Source organism: Triticum aestivum, chromosome 4B (assembly GCF_018294505.1).
Source record: "Triticum aestivum cultivar Chinese Spring chromosome 4B, IWGSC CS RefSeq v2.1, whole genome shotgun sequence".
In the NCBI taxonomy this organism is placed as follows: Eukaryota; Viridiplantae; Streptophyta; class Magnoliopsida; order Poales; family Poaceae; genus Triticum; species Triticum aestivum.
The window spans coordinates 460,648,371-460,657,889 of record NC_057804.1 but is presented as its reverse complement, the minus strand read 5'-3'; positions in this window follow the sequence as shown (position 1 = coordinate 460,657,889).

Genomic DNA, 9,519 nt, shown 5'->3' with positions numbered 1-9,519 from the left:
CATGTGGTTTGATGTAATGGTTTGGTCAATTTGGTACGTGCGAATGAGCATCAAATGACCGCCGTCAGCTGGACGAGCGATAAACCACCACCCATCGGCTGGTATGATTCCAGGTCCTGGAATCATGAAGGCCAGCGCATTTGCGTCTGCTGCAACAATTCAAATTGGTGACCAAAAGGACAAAACTAAACAATCATGTTAAGAGTATGTGTGGAATTAAGATTATTATAACAGTGACACATATCATAGACAGAGAATTGCAATGTCTTGGTCATAATCATATCCCAAGTTAAAAAAAATAAGCCAATGGCTTTCATATTCTAGCAATATGTCATGGTTCAAACATCATGTAACAATGAGAGGAGAACAGCTATGACAGAGCCTACTCATATTCTACCATAGCACTTATTACTACTGTTCTCATATCAACTCTAAGCAATAACATGCGTTGTTATAAAAATCTTGGAAACGAGGGTAACATATAGCAATCATGATGTTATGCTCATAATATGTATTCTAACAATCATTAGATGCCAATTGTTCTCATATCAACTCTATCAATAACATGTGTGGTCATAAAAATCTAGGAAATGAGAGGAACATATACTCCCTCCGTCCCAAAATAATTGTCTTAAGCTTAGTACAACTTTGTACTAGAGCTAGTACAAATTTGAGACACTTATTTTGGGACGAAGGGAGTAGCAATGATGTGGTTATAGACATACTATCTATTCTAAATTTGTAACAATGAACAGAGAGTCGTATTCATAAGGTAAAGATGAAATGAGATAGAACAATTACAGGACGATAGATTCCACCAGTATAGGCAGCCAATCTGTGCGTCGACCGCGAAAACAATGCCATCATGCACTATAGCATCAGATAGAAATGTTGCCTCAACAGGATTGATGATGAGCCATAACCATGTATGGCGACTGGATTCCAGATAGACTAATCCCATGTTGAACAAGGCAATGAGCTTGTAATCCATGTAGTATTCTGATGGTGTGGGCACTTCGCAGATTACAACTTTCAGCAAACAGAGGTCGAGCCAAAAGCTTGACGCGTCTCATGCGTAGTAGGCAGGATTTTCCGGCGGGCCACGAGGCTCTATGGCGGCGGTATCCAATGATGGAAGAGTGATCTCTTGCTGGGTGTAGATATGCACGAGACACCACGGACTACCAGATTGGTGGGTGAGGACGATCCAGTTGGCCTTCATGCCCGCCCAGTAGTGGCCACGCATGAAGTACAGGTGGACGGGTAGTGGTAGCATGTCGAGGGGCACCATGGCAACCTCCGTATGATCGTCAAGTCGGTGTCTGGTCCACCTGTGAGGATCGGGCATCAGCAAGCAGGGTGTCTTGAAAAGAGCCGGCTGGTTGCAGACGAGTAGACGGTACAAAGACACCGAGCATGCGGCCAGACGGATGGTACTGAGTAGGTCCATATGATTACAGATCTGCTCCAAGAGAACATCGGGGAGGGAATTCCAATCTCGGCTCTGCGTGTCAGTTGGTTCTGCCATTGGGGTTTTCGGTGCCTGCGAGCCAGCGGGGAAGTGGATTCGGGCGGGCAAGCGAAGAAGCTTCTCCTCGTGTGGCCGAGCAGTGAGCAGGGGGATATGGTACGCGCGAGCTACCAAGGAAGATGGCATGGACGGGCGAGCAGTGAGCGGGGGTAAAGGGTGTGCGGCCGACGATGGGGAAGAGAGGAGGAAGAAGAAGAGAGGAGGAAGAAGAGTGGAAGACGGGGAAGAAAGTGCATTAAATCTTAGTTCTACTAGTACTACTACCATGATATACCGTCCTTTGGAGTGTAAATAGTTACACCGATGACATGTGGGTCTACCACAAGAGGGCCCATATGTCAGTGAATGGAGGACAGAGGTGCATAGGCGTATTTGCGGAAGTGTGCTCTACTGGCAAACATGATGGAACACGTTGGTTCAGCTTATTAATTACGTGTCGCATCTGCTGCAGCGTGTATTGTCACTTCACTGCAAAGAGTAGTTGAATATAGTTCTCTATGACCGAGATGGGGAATAATGGATCACGAAGACTTCCTTTCTACAGTATCCCTATGCCTCTACGCTCACTTCACTCATTTTGCTCCATATTTGTGAACAGAGGGAGGCTTTTACTATGTATTTGGGAACAGAGGGAGTATCACCATATGGAGGGAACAGAGGAAGCTTGAAATATGAACATGTCAATGGGAGGGAGTAAGCCCCATGCATGCATGCATGCAACATGCAACACTCACACGTACACATGGACGCACGCAACACTCACGCACCCATGTGGCACACAGCACACGACGCAACACACACACTCACGCTCAAGTGCTCAACCTACTCCCTACGTCCGTGAAAGACTATCCATTTAGAGATTTACACATTGACCAGGGCATAATTAATGCCCAAAAGTAGCAGACTTATGTGTGCATGCGACCATTGAGAGAAGAAGATTAAATGAAGGTCATTGCATGTTGTAATTAAGGATAGACATGTAGCCTATACCTAGAGCTCAAGTTGGTGCATTAGTCAATCAATATAGATTTAGATTAAAGGCTAAAAGCATTGGAAGTGTAGATGTACATCATGTACTACACTCTTTGTTTTTAGCCTATTTACACTCTTTGTTGGAAGACCGAGGGTGTACACGTGCATGCACTCACATACACAGCGAGGGTGGTTTGCGCGCAAGGGTTGGACTCCTGTCACGCCTGCATAAAGTTTTGTTCAACTGATATTTTTGCTCTGCCAACTAACAGGTGGGACCCAGAAACCAGGTGACAATTTAACTAGTCAACAAAGTGCCACGTCGACTATGTGGCCGGTCAGTAGGGTGCAATACGGTGCTCTACGATGAGCTAGTGATCGTATAATCACCACAAAACTATATATAGTGACTGTAAAGAGCGTATTGTTACATACGTTGACCGCTAGTATATTTTTCTCCTTTCAAATTAAGCCATATTAATTCGAAAGGACGCAGTATGGACTACTAGTACTAGTACTGCTTTGATGTGTCCCTTCAACTCGCCGAACGAGGAGAAGCTTGCTTACTACGCCCCTCCCTCACCCACGCATGCGGTGGTTCGCAGGACGAGGAGAGGGTGTTGACTACAGTGCCCTCTCCCTCTCCCTCTCCCTCGCCCTCGCCCTCGCGGTGGACGTGCAATAGTTCAATCGGTGTCAGATTGCTAGAAGCATATTGTACTGTAGTATCATCATTGTTGGACCTTCTGAAGAGGCGAAGAGTCACACGAGTACGAACTGTTGAACCTCCCGAAGAGGCAAAGAGCCAAGCGCAAGGTTTTATAGGAGTTGTCGTCCTAGTAGGAGTGTACTACAACTATAGCGAACGATGCTACTGTATGATGCCGCCACGTCACGTATATCCAAAGCTGTGCCACCTTTTTTTCTCAAAGAGCATGTTGGAGCCCGTGCAACAACCACACAAGTTGCACGTACACATAACACATTTACTAGTAATAAATTCTAAAGGACAAATGCCAGTATGCCACACAAGTTCATCTCTAATTCATGTGATAAATTTGTGCACGACTAGTCTACATATATTCACAGCGCTACCATTCACAATTACCGTACACCACTTACACGTTATAGATGGGCTACATGTCCTCCTCCAGGTTCCAGTCCCAGGTGTTCTTCATGGATGGCACGATCCATAGCAGTGGGCAACGGGAATCATTGTCGCAGCTTTCTAGTCCGGTTCCACACGATGGAGACTCATCCAAGCTGAAGCGGCATAAATCAGGGATAGCGTGTCCCAGCATGTCGTTCATCCGGCGGTGCGCACTGAAGACACAACCATGCTTCATGAATGGTAGGCCTTCCGTGTCGTGCATGGAAGGTGGCATCCGCTTCACAATGGGGTAGCTGTCCCCGATGAAAAGCGAGTACTCTCCAAGAGTGTTCCTCGACACCCACGTAGCATCATGGGGGTCGAACTCGGCGCCGTTCATATGGTGCACACGGCATCTCAGATTTGGACACATGGTGACGTACATAGTCAAGGTCCATACATAATAATGTTGTGTTCAAATATGGCGGTCAGTAATATTGTGCAGCAAATAGTACTACTCCGGTGTAGAGGAAGTAAAATAACCGGCTTATTATATATAGCCACGCTTGGCTACATGGATGAGATAGTAAGACGTGGAAAAACAAAAATGGTGGCAGCTAGTGGGTTCAAGTCTTCAAGGGCCTAGCTAGCTATACACGTCCTCCAAGGTAAAAAGTACTCTTACTAGTACTACTAAGTATACTACTAGTACAACAATGAAAGAGAAGGTGAGAGGGTTAAAAATGGAATACCTGGTTAGATGGTGACGGTCCGATCGTGGTAGATTGTGTGACCATGTTGCACATCAGTGGTACCATGGGTAACGACTGCTAAGATAGATGATCCCAATATGCCAAAGTCAGCTACAAGGTTCCAGGTTAGACCGAATCACGAAGGCAAATGCACATCCAGGATCGGTGATCTTATTTTGATTGGGGGATGACTGGTCCCTACAAAATAATGGAGTACCGTTTGGGATGCAAATGATGGTTTGTGCATTCCGTTTGTAATCTCCCGTACCGTAGGATGGCAACCAAATGAAACAAGTCCCCTGGCTTGTCACCGTGAAGATGCGGCCTAGATGGTGCACGACGTCTTCGAACGTGTAGGGGTACAAATCTGCCGCCGCCAACATGCGCCAGCCTCTGCCGTTACTGCCTCTTGCATTGATGGCAATTCTTATGTCGAACACCGCGACGAGATAGTAATCGTCGTAGCCGCGTCGCTTTGTCGAAGGGTCCGCAATTTCTATCTTCTTCAATCTCATGTAGGCATCATCATGCGTATTCAAGCCCAGCCTGTCCGGAAGGCCGATCCCAATGGTGGAGAACGGGTCTACCGGAACAGCCGCACTGATGTGGATGTTATGCAAAATGATGGTGGTATCCGGCCGGAGGTATGCAAGCCAATCTTTGTTGGCACCGACCCAGACCTATATATAAGATGGTGGGCAACGGAGAAATTACAGAATGGAAATGGAATAACTAAGTACTACATGATCAAACTCCATTACTGACCTGCTCATCGGACAAAATCTGACTACCTCTCAACGTCGGCAACTCTAGCGGAGTCAACGTGCAACCATGGCCAGGGAGCGGTGGACTGTTCGAAGGATTGTCCCATAGAAGAACCTTCTCCTCGAGGACGCATGGAAGACCAACAAGAATGGCCTTTTCCCAAGCCTGTTTAAGCACCATCTTGAAAAAGTTGGTGCAGGAAGCACCGATTCTTGCGGCGGTGAGGACGTCGGAGAGGCGTGCGATTTCTCCCAGAGGATCATCGTCCAAGGTCTCCCAGCCCCGACGAGGAGGAGAACCGCCTGGCGAATCCATGGGAGCAGTGACAAACTGCCTTCTCTTCGGGGGGAGGGGCACTGGCGAGGAGGAGATAAGAGCGTAGTAACCGCAGGGCCTCGTCCCTTCTAACTGTAGATCATTCCTTAGCGAAGGTGTGAGACTACTATTTACTACTAGTACTAGCATTATGGAACGTGATGGGATTGCATTATACTGTAAATAATAGCACTAGTAAGAAATTTTTGGCACTAGGTAGTAGTTTTGGCGTGGATTAAGAAATATTGGGTATGTTTTTGCTATTTTTTGTACACGTCAACTAGTGTCAAAAAAACGTCTTACATTATGTGACGGAGAAAACGTCTTACATTATGTGACGGAGGAGTACGTACTCGTACTGTAGCAGTACTAGTACTACTTTTTCTCATATAGTAGTGTGATGTACTGTACTTCTAGTCTAGTCTAGTATGGTGCACCAGTTTTGAACTCTTGAATTTCAGGGCCAAGGAGCTACAGTTGGAAGTGGAGGGTACTACTGTTCTCTAGAACCATTGCAGTACTATCAATGCAGGGAAAGTACACCTGCGTAGTGGCCTAGTGGGTACTCTCGGTGCTCTATTCAGTCGCTCCTCTCATGTAGCTGGCCTACTCAGCCGCTCCTCTCACGCACACACTAGCAGCCTGTTTATCAGCGACGGTTACTACGGGGGCAGAACATTTGAGTTATTTGATATAGCGAGACTAGGCTTTTTGCTTCCATTTGTGGAGGTGTAATGGATCTCGTTGAACTTTGTTACTAGTTCCTTCTTTATGAATGAGATGAAGCAAAGCTTTTGCCTCCGTTTAAAAAAACACGTCAAGAGGAATTTCTTTTATAGTAGAGCCGATAATGGAGTGAAGTCCATGTGTGCAACGCCACAAGCTATAGAGTAGTAGTAGAGCACTTTACGTACATAGCCATATTGCATAGTTCCTAATGCCTCGCCAGGCTTTTCCGGCTCCTCGGGCTTAATTGGGAGGTGCTGATTTAAATATGCTACTAGCTGACGAGGAAGCTGCAAGCGAGGTGCGGCTAGGGCGAGCACGCGAGCCACGGGATGCTGGGAAGGAAAACCCGTTCACGTGGCTAGGCTATCCAGTGCACCCAGATTGTGGTGCCGCACGTCCGTTTAACTTCAAAATTCAAACTACCCGTGTAAAATATTGGCTCGCAGCAAAGTTACTATTTAAAAAAGAGGCTGCCGTGCGTTCGGCTGGGATCGAACCCACAAAACGAGGTATACACTCCCGCGACTACTAATAGTACTCGTTGGAGTACAACGCAACCTAGAATCGCCTTTTGTCGCTAGTAGTACATACATTGTTCCTTACAAGAAACCCCTAATAATGCAAGAAACCACTAAAATGCCAAGAAACTACTACCACTTGCATACGTGGCAGACTTAAGATAAGACTACCTTATCAACCATTGTACATGCTCTTACCAACCAGCCCTACCAAGAAACGACTACTCTACAAAGTGCCGTTATAGGCACATTTCAACCCATGGCCCTGTTTGGATACATTTGTTGTCAATCTAACCCTGCCATCCAAACACCACTTTGGTTAGAGTTAGTTCAGGGTTAGAATCTAACTCTAACCTCTGACAGGGCCCATGTCGCCCATTAAGTCAATGCCTTCTATTCGACCGGGCGTTATGACTTGTGGGACCTACATGTCAGTCTGCACAAAAATCCCCGAGTGACCTCCTACCTTCGGCCCGTCCACCTAGTCATCATCGGCCATGGGATGCAGCTACCGCCACCGGCAGAAGCCCAGGTCAAAACCGCTGGAAGTGCGGAGCCCATGTTGCGGCAGCCCGGATGACAGCTCCGTCCGGAGCTCACGGCCGCTAGCTAGCCAAGATAGCTTCGTCTAGCTGCTTGTCTGCAAGGTTTGCTAGCTAGATTGGCACGGCAGTGCGGTGGCTTGCTCGCGCGTGCCGCGCTAAGGACAGCCATCTGGCTCGAGCTAAGGCCAGCGCAGTGGCTTGCTCGCTTGTGAGTCACGCTCGGGCCAGCCTACCAACCTGTGCGGAGGCCAGCACGGCGTCCAGCCCGTCCGGCAGAGCAACGTCCAACTCGCTCATCACCGGCGCCACCGACGAACACGCATCAGTACTGTTTGAAGTAATGTTCAGGAAAAATAATGATTTGAGGGGGAATAACATGATAGAAGGTCAGATGTGGGTCCCTCGTGTCAACGGTCAAACAAAAGGTGTTGGTTTAAGCTGCCTCATCAGCACGGATGTGTGGGCCAACCCTGTCATAAATGGGTTTAAACGAACCTAATCGGTAGTACTACTAGGTAGTAGTTTTTGGCGTGGATTAAGAAAAATTTTGGGTATGTTTTTGCTATTTTTTGTACAATAGATTCTTCCTAGGGCTGGTTGAAAGTGGTAGTTTTTTGTTAAATACTCTACACATTGTAAGTAGGAGTGGAAGTTAAGCTTTGGAAGCCAATAAGCAAGGCTAGTTACATAGTGCATATGTGTACATGATTGAAAGTAAATATCAACCATGAGTGACTAATATCTTGAAACTCGAAACTGTGGAATACTGGAAAAAATGCATGGTTGGAAATACTAGCAATGTTCATGTGCATTGCAACGAATCATAATTAGGATAATACTTATTCACAAACTTGATACAAAACACTCTAATTTTGATATATAAATGTCACTAGAGATATATTATGTTTCAATTAGAATATATTCCTTGGGCTGTTTTGGTGAGGTCGGGGAGAGATGTGGTTGGTTTTAAGATATTAATTATGGGTTTTTCTGCAAATTGGTAGACAAGTGGGATGTTGGTGAGAAAAGGCAACAACTTACCTCATAGTCGGTCGATGTAGATCTAATGGTCAGAAACGACAGATGGCAGACACCATATCATCACCAACTTAGTCTTCTATAGGAGTACTAGCAAGATCCGTGCATTGCATGGAACATCAAGATGAATTTTTTATAAAACAATTGTTGTGATTGACCCTTGCGGGAGTAATCCCATGTGTAAAAACTAATGATATCTCGAGAAACATGAGATAAGGTGAAGAGGAGTGGGGTGTGGTGGTGATTGGTGGTTGGACTGAGCGGAGGCATGGGGATTGACGACGCCGGCAGCGGCTACCAGGCCAGTTTGTTCCAGAGGCTTCCTTTCTTAATTTCTCAACAATGAGGTTTATTGGAGATAAGGATGAACGAGGGAAGGCCTTGTCTGCAAATGTGGAGAGGGGTGCGGGTATCTTTTAGATTAATTTCCATCCGTCAGATAAAGATCGGACAGTCTATATTGCAAGATGGCACACGTACCATAATCACCAACTCAGTTTTTTATAAGAGAAGAAATATAAGTATGGAGATACAAACATATTACCGATACTTTCTTTCGTAAACTAGCATCTACATTCTATTCAACGCCTCGGCATGTGGGGCCTTAGCACAATGACTTCTGGACTGTGTAAACAAAGATTTTCCGGTCGCCGATAAGGAGGGGGTGACGGCGGTGCACTTTTTGGCTTGCTCTAGTCCTAGTAGTCATACTAGGTGGTCTAAGCACGTGTAGATTTATTCTTTTTCACGTCTCGTGTTCGCCGTACTGCCACGACTGTTGATGAATAGACGGTAAGTTATTCACGGGGAAACCCTTGTTGGGCGTGTTTGCAAGAGAGAGAGACAATGTGCATGTGTGATATGTTAGAGACTGAGGCAATGATAACATATTCTTTGTGTCTATGTGTGTGGAGGATAGAGAGAGACATGTACATGGGGTTTTATGTTGTGTAACGTGGAGACACATATACATAATTAGAGAGTGTGTGTGTGAGATACACATGCGGACATGGGGAGAGATGAGGATCCAGATAAATGGGTGTTTGTGCATGTGTGTGTGTGTGTGTTTGTGCACGCGTTTGTGTGTGAGAGGGAGTGTGTGTATGTGGAGTAGAGAGACCACTAATGATGTAGACCTAGTATAAGGGAAGGGGGAATGGTGTGACATGTGTAGTAGCGGGATAGCATGGGTGTGGGCAGGGGGAGCAGACTATTTGGAAGAGACATCGAGTGTGTGTGTGGGAGAGGGGTGTGGGAGCGAGAG